Source organism: Cornus florida, unplaced genomic scaffold (genome assembly GCF_030987335.1).
Source record: "Cornus florida cultivar Cherokee Brave unplaced genomic scaffold, ASM3098733v1 CherokeeBrave_3.0.0_Hap2_Chr03, whole genome shotgun sequence".
NCBI lineage: Eukaryota > Viridiplantae > Streptophyta > Magnoliopsida > Cornales > Cornaceae > Cornus > Cornus florida.
In genome coordinates, this window is record NW_026775573.1 from 43,753,534 (window position 1) to 43,771,194 (window position 17,661).

At 34.6% G+C, this 17,661-nt stretch overlaps 1 long non-coding RNA gene across 1 annotated transcript; it reads right to left on the reverse strand.

Annotated features, from left to right (window-relative positions):
* Positions 1-3,126: 3,126 nt before the first annotated feature.
* LOC132300381 (uncharacterized) lies at positions 3,127-5,263 on the reverse strand. The gene is made up of 2 exons (XR_009480412.1): positions 5,028-5,263; positions 3,127-3,562 (listed from the first exon to the last, which is right to left on the reverse strand). It is a non-coding gene; the product is annotated as an uncharacterized LOC132300381 (long non-coding RNA).
* Positions 5,264-17,661: the final 12,398 nt, after the last annotated feature.

Genomic DNA, 17,661 nt, shown 5'->3' on the forward strand with positions numbered 1-17,661 from the left:
AGTCAATCACAGTAGACAAGGATATATTTAAATAAAATATATAATAATATAATAATACAAATAAATAAAATATAAAAGTATAAAGAGTTTTTACGTTTCAGTATTTATTTTTTAATATAAAAAAATTATTAATTAATACAAAAAGATAACTCTATCACATATAACCCCTAGATTTATCTATTTATTATGAGTATTTTAATAAAAGAAAATATAATTAGACAAAGATATATTTAAATAAAATAAAATAATTTCTATAAAACTTTACCACGAATTACATATTTTTTTTCTCTATAAACTCTATCACATTAGATAATGATATACTTAAATATAAAAAAATATAACCTAGGGTCTTTCAAAAAATCACAAACTCCATATTATAAATTTTTATATCAATTTCAATTTAATGCATGATTAGTATAATTGAATTTCTATTTTAAAATTTAATTAAAAATTAATATAATGGAATTTCTATTGTAAATTTAAAATTATCTAATAAAATTCAAATTACAAATTACTTAATAAAATTCAAAACTATACTATTATATATATATTTATTTATTTAAATATTACCTAATAAAATTCAAATTATAAATTACCTAATAAAATTCAAATTACTTTAAAGAATCTATTGCTTTGCCAAACTCAAACTCTACCACCAATTTTAGTCTTAAAATAAAAAATAAAAAAATAAAAAACTATTTCTTAATAAATAAAAATATAAAATATAAATATTTCAGTATTAATATAAAACCTAAAAGAATTTCTTACTTTACAAAACTCAAACTCTACCATTAATTTCAAAATATTTCAGTAATAAATAATTTTTATATTAATAATTCTTATCTAATTAGATTTACTTTTATTAAAAAACTAATAATAAATAGATAAATAAGTAAATTGTGTAAGAGTTTTATAGAAACTCTTTTAAAACCTCTTTTTTATATCAATTAATAAATATTTTTATATTAATAATACTCGTATAATTTGATTTCCTTTTATTTAAACAACTCATAATAAATAGATAAATAAGTAATTTGTGTTAATGTTTTATATGGACTCTTTAAATATATATTTGTCTAATGTGATAGAGTTTTGCGGAAAAAAATTAAGTAATTTGTAGTAGAGTTTTATAAAAATTATTTTATTTTCTTAAAATATATCATTGTCTAATTATATTTCTTTTTATTAAAAAAATCATAATAAATAAATAAATAGTTAATTTGTGTTAGAATTTTATAAAAACTCTTTAAATTTATCTTTGTCTAATGCCATTGTAAATATATTTATTTATATATTTGCAATTTAATTATGCCTCCATAAGTTTATTTATTTATACATTTGGTAAATCAACCATACCACTATAAATATATTTCTTTATATATTGGCAACTCAACCATGCTATACATATTTATACTTTCAAATTAACAATTCAGCCATACTTCCTATGTATGTACTTTATCCATACAAATACTTAAGCAATATATTTTTCGCCTATAACAACTCATTCATGCTTACAATTCAACTATGTATCAACTTTAAATTTAGTAATAAATTAATTCACACATAACCATTTCATACATATTATATACATAAGATTAATTTAATAACCAGCCTAATATAATATATCAAATAAGAATAATAATTTAATTATGTTAAATGATATATACATATACCCATATATTAAACAATATATATATATATATATATATACACACACACACATATATTTCCTTCCATCCTAAATATAAATTAATTAAATCATATATACACATATATAATTAAGTATATATATAATTCCTTCCATCGCCAAACTATTAATTAATGATATTTACGCAAATTAAATGTTACTAAATATCGTCATAAATGGTTTCCCATAAATATTCCTTATTAGTTTAAATAATTTTTCAACACCTTCTCACTAAAATATAAATATCTCTTAGTATGATGAAAATTTGAGAATGAAATTGATATTATCGGAAAGAGGACGAAAAATTCTTAAATTTGAATTCAAGAATGACCCAATTTCGATTTAAGATGACTGAGTTATGACCGTTTAAATTTTGAGTAACAAAACAATAAAAAATAATAGGTTGAGCTTAATTGCTACAATGAGTGCGACCACACCAAATAATTTATTTGTTGACCAGAATAAGTCAACGGTCCAGATCTGAGTGTGCACCACTCTCCATGGTCTGCGCTACACCAGATCATTTCCTTATTGACCAGACCACTTCTATGGTCCAGATGACCATGAATACCAAAATCTCATACACTGCACCACACTGAATCATCCATCCCACATCAGCACCATCCAAGAGTCAAGATCTACGTGTACACACTATTACCTATGCCGCGCTACACTGGATCAATTCCCTATGGAGGCACCCATTTCACAGACGCCAGTGTGTATATTTATATATAATACTATATAAATAGTATATACTTATATATAATTTTCAACAATTATTGGAAAATAAAATATAATAAATTCTTAAAAATATAGAAAAATATAAAAAATTTCTAGAAAATTATAGAAAATTCCCAGAAATTCTATAAACCATAAATAGCCCTCTTGGGTCACACACAGATCAAGCATATAGTTGATTTTCAATATATACAACCTATATATATATAGTTAAAATTCAACGATTCCAAAAATAAAAATAATAATAAAACATGTTTTTAATACTCCGATTTAATTCTGATTTAATCAAATAAAATTAATCTAAACACTGATACTCAAGGTGAAATCCTTATGAGTTCTAAGAGCAGAGTTAGAAAATAATTTGCCTAAGAGCATCTCGAATGATAAAATGCTAAATTCGGATGCCAAATCTATATTTTGACAGCGCTACAGTGTCAAAATGCTACATTTTAGCAATTCTGCTCCAATGGTGTATTTCATGTAAAATGCTACTTTTTGACACAACCACCATTCTTTTTCAACTACCATTCCCAAAATTAATCGATAGGTCATTCCAGGTGATGAAACGAGCTTAATTTCAAGTAAATCTAGGTCAATAAACCGGATTTATAAGCAACATTTGTAACCAACAACAAATGCTCAAAGTCAATCGGCTTGAACTTCCTTAACCATCTTAAAATACTCGATATTTATGCAGAAAATTATGAGAGTAAAGTATCAATTCTAATCATTTCCAAGAGCATTCACCCTTTACTTTCTCAAGTATACATAAACCAAGGTAAACAAGGAATGATTCAATTTTAGCAGTAGTAATAAAAAACAATAATCACCTAGGTAACTAGAACTAATACATGCTTTATTATATTAATTATTATGTCTTAAATAGTGCTTATTTTTACACACATTCCTTTCAGGGAAGGATGTCTCTCACAGTATAAAGTAGAGTGAATCACAACACCTTGTATCTTAATAGTTCATTGATCCATTAGACATTGATGAAACCTTGCAAACACACCAAGGGCACATTTCTATAGTGCAGGTCCAGTTGCAATGTGCCATATTATTTAGAGTTATATAATGCTACCAGCAACCCTCTTCCTACTACAGTAGAACAGGGACGATCAATAAACTGTCAACCTGAAAATGCACCAATTTATGAAAACTTCAATCAGCATTCAAGTTTTGGTTTAATATCATCAACCTTCCATGTCTGTACAAAACTAAACATAATAAGCTTCTGCTTACCTCAGGTCATCAGGTTTTGTGCCCACTGTAATAAAATAAAAAAAATGTTACATATACAACACAACACAAATGGAATTATTTTCAATATTTTCTTCTCTTGATTTTTAGTCTTGATCAATCTATTCATGAAACTTGTGTTATTAATTGGGGGCATGTACATGGATCCATCACCTAAGTTGGCTTTGTTAAATTCAAGGCAATTATACCCTTTCTCACGGCCTTAAATCACGTCCTTTTCGGTCTCTTCTCTTCCTGATACCTTCAACTTTTTGTTTATATCTCCTTTTCTTGTAATGCCACTCATCCATATCAATATCCTCACTTCAGTGACACACATTTTCAACATGCTGTTTCTTACTAGTGTCTGTTTAACAATTTGTATCAAATAGCTAATGTGAGTAAAATAGGATCCTTCAGTTCCAACATCAAACTAATAAAATGTGTGAAAGCTTTGCAAAGAGAATCAGAGTTTATAGATTGTTTTAGATGGTTCAAGTTTGGTCCAAGGAAAAAGTAAGAAGACAGCAAGTTGTGTTATAGTAGAAGTGGTAGAGAAGAAAGATAACAAGACAAATAAGAGGAAGTATAAAGAGAGAGGAGTAAGGAGAGAAAGAAAGCAATCTCAATCTTTCAAAGCAAGCAATAAGGCTAAAATTCTAAATTCAATATTCAATGACTTCAAAACAGATGGTTAGGCATCAAACTATCCAACGCAAAAACTTCTGTAGAAACAATAAATTACCATTCTTTTCCTTATCACCTCATTAGACAGCTTAGTGTTCCTCTTGCCCTGGCAACATCCAACGTGGAAACTGAGGAAAACATCACTCTTCCTCTTTTTTGGTAGCTGTCTACTATAATCGAGCAAGTTATTTTGGTTTTTGTATTGTACAATCCATCCATTCTTGTTCATTTTTATGCACATTTTTTACTCAGGTTTACCAATTAAAATTGTATAAATTTAGAAACTGAAAAATAAAAACTTTTGCAAGTTATAAAAATGATGGTGGACAATCAAAGAAGCTACAAAGGGTTGCATAAAAGAAAATTAATTATTAGTTTCGAATAGAAAGGAATAGACAGAGTCCGGTATATAAATTCATCAAATGACATAACAGAGTCCATCAAATAAATCAAACACATCTTTATGCAACACCCTGTTCTACTGTCCATGACCACAAGATTGAAACCCAAATGAAATCCAAACTCATAGATTTAGCCACAAGATGGAAACCCGAATGAAATCTAAACTCACTGAATCCAAACACCAATCAATACAAAAAAGTTCGCAGATTCGATAACAATGAATTACACAGGAAATTTGAGATAAACAATACAAAAACACTAGGAACCTTACCGTATCTGGCTTAACTCCCACAAAGATGCAATGAAAAACCAAATCAAATCGGTTTTTAGCAACAAACTTAGACAATGAAATCTGAAAGAGAAATGGATTGACGGCCACCGTTCTCCTATTTCTCTTTCTCTCTCTCTCTCTCTGTTGCCCTAGACAAATACAAGCCAGATTGGAGCCATCCCTTATTTTCTGTAGCCCCAGCCCACATACAGCAATTGCTATTTGTTTTGCTACAATTGGCGTTAAAAATAGCAAAGTTAAAAAATAGTAACCTAAATAGCATTACATTGGAAAGCTCAATTTTAAGCCCACCTGCCATATTTTGAATTGGAAGCCCAAATAAGAGGTGGGTTGGAGATGCTCTAAAGGTTTCGAAACAAAACCAACACTTCAAGTTTTGATTGTCTCTTCCAATTCTGACGTCCTCTTTCTCTGATCTGGCCTCATTTTTGTCAGTCTTCTCTTCTTCTCTCTTTACCTCTCTTATTCGTGTAAACTTTTAACCCTAAAGCCTTATGTGTATATTTATACACATTAAAATCCAACCATGCTATTTCTACTAGGACTACCAAATAAAAGAAATAATAATTATGTTAAATAATATATATACACATATATTATATAATATATATGTATATTTTCTTTCATAATAATCCTTAACTAATTAAATTATACCCACACACACACACACACACACACATATATTTATATCAATATATATATATATTTCCTTCCATAATAATTATTAATTAATTATATTTATATACATATAATTATATATATTTATATATATATATATAATTATATATCCATCTTACTTCTATTTGCAGAACTTAATTGTTCAGTAGTTTTTTCATAATACTTTGTAGGTATTAAATCTTCCTGAATACAATTAATATCGGCGCCTGTATCAATCAAAGCAATGACTTCGAGTCTGAAATCCTTGTTGATGATAAGGGTAACCTTAGCATACCATTTTTGGAATGATATCTTATTTAAGGTTTGAAGGTATTGAGATGGAGTAGATCTTTCTGACTTAGTGGATCTTGCATCATCAGAATCAGTATCTTTCTCATTAAAGGAAAAAGGAGGATTTGTTTTAAGATCAGAAATATCAATTTTAATTACTTGATTTTCAGACTTTAGATTCTTGATCTCAGCTTTTATTGTATTGATTTCAGCTTGGAGATCTTGTATAGTTACTTCTTTGGGTTGATTATTAAACCTTTCAAGATTTTTATTGAGACTAAAATTCGGTTTAGTGACTTTAGGGGCTTTTACTTCTTTGTTTCCGAATAGTATCTTAAGTTTCTTAAGTAATTATATATATATAATTATTAATTACGGTAATTAATGTCGACCCCTAGTAATATTACTTGTAACGACCCGGTCATTTACCTCCCTTTCCTTTTTCCTGAAATTTTACGGATAAATTTTTTCCATTTAATTTTCTTTTCTGAGCTCTGTTTCTTGTCGCTTAGTGTCGTCTCGAGTGCTTAGAAATGGTTTCTGAGATTTCTTTCCGTGGATTGACAACTTCTTTTGAGGACCGAGTCATTTATGCATTTTCACTTTTCAGACACTATACGTCTTTCGTCCTTTTCCTTATTTCGTCTTTTTCCCTGTTCTATCTTTTCCCCATTTGTCACTTATTTGGCAAAACCTTATTTTCATGCTCAGAGTTAGTTTTTGACTTCACATGTCTTCCTCTTCAGTGGTTTCCTCGAAATACGTATCCTTACTTTTGCAAGAAAGTACTCTGGTTGCTCCCAGTGTCCATAGGGGCATAGATGCACAATTCTTTGGAATCTTTTTCTTTTCTTGGGGTGTTTTTCAAAAATATCTTTTGAAGATATTTTATTTCAAGGGCATCTAAGAAAATATCTTTTGGAAGATATTTTCATTCTGGGGCAGTTTCGCAGTTAACCCTTTTTGTAGCGACAATTGTGCAATTAACGAAATTTATTGCAAAATGTCTCGTCTGGAGCCTAGATCCTTATATGGGATTCATTTTCACCTTTCGTTGAGTCGTGGACTCTTAGAATTTCCTTCTGGTCATTTTTCTCCAGTTTCAGAGTTTTTGGACCCGGTTGCTGTCGAACTTGTTCGAGGCATATCTTTCTGCTTGGGACTCAGTTTTTGACTCTGTTTCTTCCGTTGTTTATATTTTCTCATTTTGAATCTTTTTCATACACGGAGTTTTTCCGTTTGAGCGCGTTTGCTCAACATCCACTTTTCCAGACCCGGTAGGGCCCTTTCGGGGCAGTTTTTGAGACTTACTATAAATAGGATACCTTAAAGTGAAAAATCAGATTTTCACTCATCTTCTCCACTCTTTTGGCCGGCAGCCATGGGAGCTCCTTGGCTGCCACTCTTTCTCCTTCTCCTCCACTTGCTTTCCTAAGTGAAAACTCTTCGGCCTTTACATTTATCGTTCCCCTCGACGTGCTCTACCATTCCCCCTTATTAAAATTCATTTCCGACCATTTCTTGAGTTTGAGGTTGAAGTCAAGTTGTGATTTTCATAGGGTGTGTGGTGGTCGTCCTACCATAAGCTTAAGAGTGTGCATTAAGGTGAGGGCCAAGAGTTTTACATTTATAGAAGCCACTACTACCTTTCACTATAAATATAGCTAGGGCGAGTAGGGATCATCCCAAGGGACTGTGAGGATCGAGCAATGTCGTGGAATTGTTTTTAGGGCTTGTAGGTTGGGTGATCAAACAATTGGTTGGTTGGTTGATTAAAGAGCAACTAAATTAAGCTAAGTGATAGCAAAAGAATGTAATTAAGAGTAAGTAAGAGAGAGAAAGATCTTGCGGTGTAGAGATCACCACCAAGCAATGCATTTCTATATCATTGACAAGTGATTAATGAGGGCAAATGGTGTGTTGCAATATTAGTGTGAGTGTATTTGGTTGATTCAACAAGTAAGGATGACTAGTTAAGCATGTATTGTCTAAATATCATATGAAAGGCACAATATATCTAAGCAATGAAGCATATATTATCTAAACAACATGTGAAAGGCACAATAAATCAAAACAAGTCATTAATCCGTTCATTAAGCTCACAATCCAAATACAACACAAGGTTAGAGACATATGCTACTTGCATTCAAAAGCTTGGATCATCAAACAAGCATAGATTGTCCTCCTATTTAACACTACACTATAACTACATTACATCTACACTACTAGCATAAAAATAAACTAGGGGAGAGGCATAATCCATCAAGAGATAAGTATGAACCATGAAGAGAATCACAAAAGCATTCCTTTAAGCACTATGTTTTGACAATCTCCAAATCTATATCATCAATACACATAGACGTGCATCGATAACACAAAATCTAGAGACAAGCACATGAACATCTATTCTAGCATACATAGACATATGGATAGAATGAAATGATTAATTGGAAGCATTAAACCACATAAATCATTGAATAAACAAGATCTATATATATCAAAGTGTCAAAATATCAATTACAACACTAATCCTTCAATAATACACAAGATTAAGATATAGAAAGCATGCTCGGGGCTAACTCTAGCCCCAAGAGGATGTCTAGCCACTCATGGTGATGTTGCTCTAACCCTCAAGGGCAAATTCCTTGGTTGAAATATGCTCTTTGTTGATGAAGAACTCCAATGTTGTCTCTAGCCTCCTCCTCCTCTAAGCTTGCTCTCCAAGAGATGATATGAAAAATAATATTGGCTCCCTTTGTAAAAAACAATCCTTATCCTTATATAAGTAGGTCAAAATGACACCCAAAATGAGCTGGGGTTATGCACACAATATTCCCTAATGATTGGATAAAGGACAACTTTTAATGAGATGGAATTTAAATTTTTTCGCACCGGAGGAAGTTCGATCGATCGAACCTTAGACTTGGATCAATCGAACCGGCTGAGATCTATCGAACTTAGGCTGGATCGATCCAACTAGTTGACCTTTTTGGGAAAAGACAAATCCGAGATATTTTGGAGAGATATTTATGGGAAAAAGACAAAAGTGGTTAGTGGGTGGTACAGCTATGGATAGGATCAATCATTTGAATAAGGACAAAAGTGTTCGATCCATCGAAGGATGGTGTTGGATCGATCAAACTTTTGGGACTTTATGCTTTTGGGTCTAGGCTTGGATCTATCTTGAAGTGCTGAGATCGATCATTGTTCGATCGATCGAACCTTATACTTGGATTAATCGAACTTTGCTACTTGTCACCTTTGGCTTCATTTGTTTCCCTCTTTTTCCACTTTGCTCCTTTCTTTGTTTAATCCCAAAATTGCTTCAATTAAGCTCTTAGTTGGCTGAGTTAGCTTATTTTCGGGATAAGTGCCTGAAAATGGAAATAATACGAAATCAATCTAAAATGGTAAAGTAAGACAGATAAAGGTACTAGAATACCTAAGCTTAAGGGGTTTAAATATGCACTTTTCAGCGCTTATCACACCCCCAAACTTAAATATTGCTAGTCCCTAGCAATGAACTAGAAAGTAAATGAATGAAATGAACAACTATACAACTATGAACTAGAAAACAATAAATGGATAACATCACTTTCGTAGGGAACATGATTGCACTTAGCAGCTGCAACAAGCCTTTTAAACCCCTAGGTTACACCTAGTGGACGAGTGAAGTCTCGTGAGGGTTTCTAGAAATGGTACCCACAAACATTAAGCTCATTCTTTCAAAAGAGGCACCAATATTGCAAACAAGCATTGGGAGAAAACTACCTCAAGTATGCAATTTTTCAACCCTTTCCAAGTAATCTCCCAAAATCTCAACATCAAACAAACAAGTATGGTCCTCCACACATCAAGAAAATGATCATGTAAATCAAAACAACTCTAGAATCCTTTTGAGTGGACCGGCATCAAATGTGTTGCTATCTTAGCCAACTAAAGAATTAATCACATCCTTACCCTCAAACTAGCACACAAATCTAGTACCGATCATCAAGACAAAAAATGGACCTTTTATTAAAGCTTTATTGTTCTAGGTGCGCTTTTTTTTTTATTATTATTTTTTTATAGGATCAAAGATGGAAGTATAGTGCAATGTGTTGATCTATTAAGCTTTCTAGCGATTCATGAGGTTGAGCGTTAGGTCAATGACTCCCAAACTAGACGGCTTTAGGGCATTAGGCGTTCAAATACCCCTACGGACTAACAAGCTCAAATCAACTAGGCTACAAATCAAGACAATAACCATCTAATCATTTCATACTTCTCACATTTTGGGAGAAGTCCTCACTTTTTTTTTTTTTTTGAATAGTTCAATTATTAAACTAGAGTTTGTGCCCTCCACCTTTCGGCGTAAGAAGTTAAGTGCTTGATGAGGCTAGAATCCCGGCTACTTAGTGAAAAGGGGTTGTTATTCACCTTTATCAAGAATGAAAGCTTTCAATGCACTACTAGCCCAATTGGGATATAACCAATTCAATAATCAACAAAGCATGTACCCCACAAAGGAATGCTAGTGTGTGCCTGTGCTAGTGTAGAATCCTAGAATAAATCTCAAAACAATCACAAAATCAAGATGATGTGGACCACAAGTGCAAGCAATATATCAATTTTTCAAAAAAATTTACTCCTAAATGGCATCCCTAAGGTATACAAGGAGTATTGGACTCTCAAGTCAAGCAATTTTTAAATTTTAAGCAATGTAGTTCTCAAAAGATCAAAATCATAGCTAGATATGGACCAATCATAGAAATATCCCTCAAAGACACAAGTCATGCTCAAAATTTGAATTTAAAATTAACACTATAAAGCACCAGTCCCCCCAAACTTAAATGGCACAATGTCCTTAATGTGCAAAGAGAACAAAGGAAAGAGTATACCAGTGCAACTAAGTAAGAATGATCGGGACTGAAGTATCCGAAGTGGGTGGCATTGCCCCCCTAAACTTGGGATGAACTGTGGTCCTGAAAATTGACACTTGGACAAACTTATCAGATAATAAAATGGAATAATCAGTGCATAATGGACATGCAAGTGTAAATGGGATAAACAGATAAAGAAATGAGAGAGATATAAAGGTGGTCCTGGAAATTGGGTAGCACTCTCTCACTGAAGTCACTGTGATGCACCTGATGGAGTCAAACATACAGATATGAGAATACAATCATATGACATCCATAGCAAAAATAGATATATATAAAACGGATAAAGTGCAGGTACAACAAAAATATCAAAGCCGACAAATCAGCTGTAAAAATAATAATGTACAGTAACAATAGTAAAGTATCAAAAGGAGAGGGAGGGATCATAAGATAAAAAGGACTGGGAGCTCAGGAAGACGAGGTAAAACGGGCAGGTCTGGCTCTGCAGATGTCTCTAGATAGATCTCTGAACATAGTCGCGACATCCATATGGAAGGCAGCAAAATCAGCTTTGTGGGCTGTAAGGTCAGCTCGGATGGTAACAACAGCATCCTCAAGTGTCTGCAGACGCACTCTAAAGCCGGGGGTCATATCTGGAGTCTCAGGCATAGATGAATCAGAAGAAAGCTCCTAAGTCTGCTCCTGCTCATGAATGGGCGACCTGGCTGGAGAGTCCTGCTCTACGTCATTTACAGGGCGCTCTAAGTCTATATCTAAATGCTCGGCAGCTGGATCGATTGGTGCATCGTCCGCTATGGGATGTACTGCTGCTGTTGCCTGTGCCTGTGCCTATGCCTCTTCCAGCTCCAACTCTGCTGCAGCCAGTACCGCGTGGTCCTGCAGCTTGGTAATAATGGAACGGTAGGTCTTATTCCAGTCCTTCCTGAGGAAGTAACAGGATCCTCTCTCGGGGGTGCTCTCGAGGATGGATGGGGTAACGCTGGTCGATGAGGATCTGGGTGATGAGGTGGCTGAAAGGAAGAGACTTAGCCCATCCGGGCGTTTCTTTGCTGATGTACTCATCATACAGCTTCCTCATCACGCTCCAGATGAGCGCGGGAATGGACACCCAGTGCCCGGTGTAGAAAGAGTAAAGGGTTGTCAGATAATCGCCCCTCCTCTAAATCTTGTGCCCCACCATGTATATATTCCGATAGAGAACGGAATTAGTAAACCAGAGGTTGTCGAGAAGGAATGTCCGGGTGGTGAAGGTCTAGCCACTGGCATGGTGACCTGTGAGGAAAACTGGCATGTCGGCATATGAAGGCCTGAATAACCTTGGATATGTGTCCTGAAGCTCTGGAGGACATCTGTGTAGACAGTGGCAAGAGCGGGCTAAAGTGTCCACTGTAATGGTGATCAGATGGCCATTGACAGAAGTGACCATCTCGGCTGTGGTACGCGGCGATGGTCGGAGGTTCTGGTAGAACAACCGAACCAGCCGTGGGTAAACCGGCTTTGTGACTAGGGCAAGAATAACGGCTAGGCCCCTCTGAATAATATCATGGTAGGCGGATCGGGTCAGCACCGATCGAGAGAAGAAGGCCGTGTCAAACTCAGACTCATGGTCGAGTGTCATGTGCGCATATCGAGGTGTGGGCTTATCACGCCCCAGATGAGCTGGCTGAGCAGGCTGAGCTGGTTGAGGTGGTATATGTGAATGCTTAACTCCAGTCTGCGGTGGAGATGGTGATGGAGTGAAAGCAGGATGAGCCGCAGAAGTGGATGGTATATAGTCATCCTCAGGCTTATGAGATGGTGACGGAGGTGGGGTAGCCTGTGCTGGCTCTCGCTGTACATAAGAGGGCTCTGCTGGCTCTTCTGTCCGTGGCCTAATATGTAGGGTGGGCTTATGTTGCCTATTGGCAATGGTCTTTCTCTTTACCATGGCCTGCAAAAAAGAAAAAGAAAACCTTGCAATGGGAGTTAGTGCCAGAATAAGAAATTTAAAAGTACGAAATAGAATCATATATGTCAAATAAAATAGACAAAACAAATATGACATGAATCTATGCAAGTGTTAGAATATGAAACATGCTAAACAATGTAAGTATGAAATGCATCTAATGTGGAATATCATAGGCATTGGGCATATATGAGATAACATGAACATAAGATATGATGAATGAAGTGTGTGTGTGAGATCTGTGAAGTTCACAAAAGTTGGATTGATCGATCACAAAAGTTGGATTGATCAAAAGTAAGTGAGATCGATCTCACTACTTCGATCGATCGAAGACATGGGTTCGATCGATCTCCCAAGATCGATCAGAGATACTAGTTCGATCGATCAAACTGTGCGACGTTGAAAACTCAAAGGTCACAGATGTGTGACTTTGGAAGCATGGGGCCTACACGAACGTGTTCGTGGGCCCTACAACACATCAAATCAACAAATATCCATCACAAATCGAGGCCCAAACTTTAACAAGTCTAAACAAATCTCAAAATATCTACAAAACATATACACGTATATACACATATATATACAATGCTTCGAAGGCTCATCAATGGCAGATTCATCATAAAAATGGCTTGGATTCAACACATAGAGCATGTATGGATGAGATTGAAGCTTGAATGAACACATAGAGCATGTATGTATGTATGGATGCTCGGGTCTTACCTCAACCGAAGGAAAGAAGTGGATGCAAAGAGGGAACGATGGAATCCGAGATGAGAGAGAGGGATGCGAAGCTTGGAAACTCGCCGGAAAGCTTCGCCGGAGATGGTGAAGTGATTGGACAGTGACGGCGACGAAGAGGGGTCAGGGTTTTGAGGATGAGGGTGAGTTAGATCGATCTTTGTAATCGATCTTACAAACCCTCGATTCTATTTCTAAAAACATTTCCAACAGAGTTCGATCGATCGAACTCAACTGTGATCGATCGAACTTTGATGAACTCTCTTCAAAGTATTTTTTTGATTTTTGAAATTTTTGAAAATTGCAAAATGAAAATTAAAAATTGGGATTAAAATTAAAAATTGGAAAATAAAATAAAATATTTTTGGGTTTTTTTTTAATTAAATTTAATTGAATAAACACTAATAATTAAAAATTAATTAAAATATTTTTGGATTTTTGAAAACTTTTTGAAAAATAATATAAAATAAATAAAATGAAAATAAAATAAAATAAAAATGAAAATATTTTTGGATTTTTGAAAATTTGAAAAGTCAAAACAAAGTCAAAATAATGAAATGAAGACTGAGATCGATCGAAACAAGAGTTTGATCGATTAGACAGAGAGAAAAGTATGCAGGTTTTTGGCTCAGAAAATTGGCTAAGTGTTGGAACATGAGATCGATTGAACTTGAAAGTTGGATCGATCAAAAAACTTCTCGATCGATCTTGGAATGCTTCGATCGATCAGACAGAGAGCTGAAATATGCAGGTTGATATAGGCTCAAAATTTTTCTAAGTGTTGAATCATGAGATCGATCGAACTTGGAAGTTGGATCAATCGAAGGTCTCTTGATCGATCTAAGAGTTAGTTCGAACGATGGGACAGAGAGGTGATTTGGATGCAAGTTTCTGCAGGTCGAATTTTTTTCTAAATGTTGGATGCAAAGAGGAGTTCGATCGATCGAACTCAGGTTTGAGATCGATCGAACTATGCAGAATGCTCAATAATGACATGAAAGCTTATGCAATCCACACCAAAGTTCCTTGAAATGCATATGAACCAAAAACAAGTATCTAGACTTCGCAAGAAATGAAATGAAAGATAAAAATGGGGGAGGAATAGGGTTTTGACACCCTATGAATGCTTTTGCTAGTCTTTAACGTCTCTAACAAAACATTGGGCTCTTTTAGCCAGGATCAAAGATCTTATAATGCATCCCCTCCTTGTTGGGGTGATAGATGTTTTGAACTCCTCCCAACAAATGGTTCTTTGAAGAACTTGTTGGATTAAGCTCAAAATAAACCTTTGGTCCCTTGTCTATGCAATCACAACCTTTGGGCTTCCATGCCCTTTCAAAGCAAGAGTTTGAAATAAGATTTTTAGAATGCAAGGTTGAAGATGATCCTTTGGAAGTTTTGGTTTTACACAAAAGCTCATTTCCTTGACATTGAAGAACAAGACATTCATCTACAACATTAACTTCTCCTTCATATTTGTCAAATGAATTCGGTGTGGGATTAAAGATATTCAACTTCATCTTCATGTGGCCAAATGAGATTGATGAGCACTGAAAAGTGCATATTTAAACCCCTTTAAGTTTAGGCATTCTAGTACATTTATCTATCTTACTTTGCCGTTTTAGATTGATTTCGTATTATTTCCTTTTTTAGGCACTTATCCCGAAAATAAGCTAACTTAGCCAAATAAGAGCTTAATTGAAGTAATTCTAGGATTGATCAAAGAAAGGAGCAAAGTGGAGAAAGAAGGAAGCAAATGAAGCCAAATGTGGCAAGCAGCAAAGTTCGATCGATCCAAGTTCAAGGTTCGATCGATCGAATAATAATCGATCTCAGCACTTCAAGATAGATCCAAGCCTTGACCCAAAAGTATAAAGTTCCAAAAGTTCGATCAATCTAACACCATCCTTCGATCGATCGAACACTTTTATCCTTATTCAAATGATTAATCCTATCCACAGCTATACCACCCACTAACCACTTTTGTTCTTTTCCCATAAATATCTCCCATAAATATCTCGGATTTGTCTTTTTCCAAAAAGCTCAGCCAGTTGGATCAATCCAGCCTAAGTTCGATCGATCTCACTTACCTTCGATCGATCCAAGTTCAAGGTTCGATTGATCAAACTTCCTCCAATGCGAAAAAGTTAAAATTCCATCTCATTGAAAGTTGTCCTTGACCCAATCATTAGGGAATATTGTGTGCATGACCCCAACTCATTTTGGGTGTCATTTTGACCTACCTATATAAGGATAAGGATTGCTTTTTCAAGGGGGAGCCAAATTTAATTTTTCATATCATCTTTTGGAGAGGAAGCTTAGAGGAGGAGGAGGCTAGAGACACCATTGGAGACGCTTCATCAACAAGGGGCAGATTTCAACCTTGGAATTAGCCCTTGAGGGTTGGAGCATCATCACCATGAATGGCTAGACATCCTATTGGGGCTAGAGTTAGCCCCAAGCATGCTTTTTATTTCTTAATCTTGTGTATTAATGAGGGATTAGTGTTGTAATTAATGTTTTGACACTTTTATACATATAACTCTTGTTTATTCAATGATTTATGTGGTTTAATGCTTCCAATCAATCATTTCATTCTATCCATATGTCTATGTATGCTAGAATAGATGTTCATGTGTTTACTTCTATTTCTTGTGTAATTGATGCATGTCTATATGTATTAATACTATGGATTTAGGGATTGTCAAAACATTGTGCTTAAAAGAATGCTCTTGTGATTTTCTAGATGGTTCATGCTCACTTCTTGATGGATTATGCCTTTCCCTTAGCTTAGTTAGTTTAATTTCATGCCACTAGTTTAATTATAGTGTATTGATAGCATAATTGTTGGATGAGAGGACAATCCATACGAGTTGTTTGATGTTCCATACTTTTAAATGCAAGTAGTATATGTCTCTAACCTTGTAGTGTGTTTGGCTTGTGAACTTAATGAAAGGATTAATGACTTGCTAGATATGTTGTGCTTCTTACATGCTATTTAGACAATATATACTTAATTTATATTGTACTTTTCACATGTTGATTAAACAATGTATGCTTAAATTGGTCACCCTTGCTAATTGAAACAACCAAGCACATACACACAAATATTGTGACACACTTTACCCTCATTAGTCACTAGTTAGAAGTTTAGAAAAGCATTGCTTGGTGGTGACTTCTAAACCCCAAGATCTCTCTCTATCTCTTGCTTACTCTTGTTACATTCAATCACTTTGTTTAATTTAGTTGCTCTCTAGTTTACTTAACCAACCAACCATTTGTTGATCACTCAACCTACTGACCCTAGTTGCATTTTCACATTCAAGTAGGACTCCAATCCCTTGGGACGACCCCTTCTCACTCATACTACATAGTATAGGTGTTAAGCGGTTTATAAATTTAACTATGATGCCCACTTGACACTAATTTCCAAACTCAAGGTGTTGTGCATTATTTTGTGCACACCTAGGGGAGAGCACCATAGTTTTTGGCGCCGTTGCTAAGGATTAGGCAACGTTGTATTTGTGGAATCAATTAGGAATTAGTACTCTTTTGATCATGTTTTTACTTTGTTTTTCTTTTAGATTACTTATTGTGTTTGTTCATCTTTGACAAGGAGTATTGAGCTAGGAGGCAAGTAAAGGAGCCATCAAGTAAAGGAGTTAGGCAAGCAAAGAAAAGTGCTAAAATTTTAAAAAAAAAAATTGTTAAGCTAAGCTTTAAATTTGGAGTTGAAGTGCTAAAGGACCTTTGTGAGACTTTCTTACTCAATCCTTAGTTAAATCGTCGGCCCGCGTGGAGGCTTTTTACTTTACTCTGCATTGTTATCAAAGCATGGGAGTATGGGAACATTGTATGTGGAGGAAGTTTGTTGATTGTTGGTTGTTGATTTGTTGCGAAGAGGAGTGCTTGCTTATTTTGTGGTGATTTGTGTGTCATTTGTATCCTTGTATAGACCTTATCCTATCATAAGTTTTAGGCATTCACATGGAAAATTTAGAGGGTAATCTTGGCTACTTAGACCCACGTTTCATGCATAACCTACCTCTTAATCAACATGACCCCAGTGGTCCTTCGTGATCATTATAATCTTCATGCA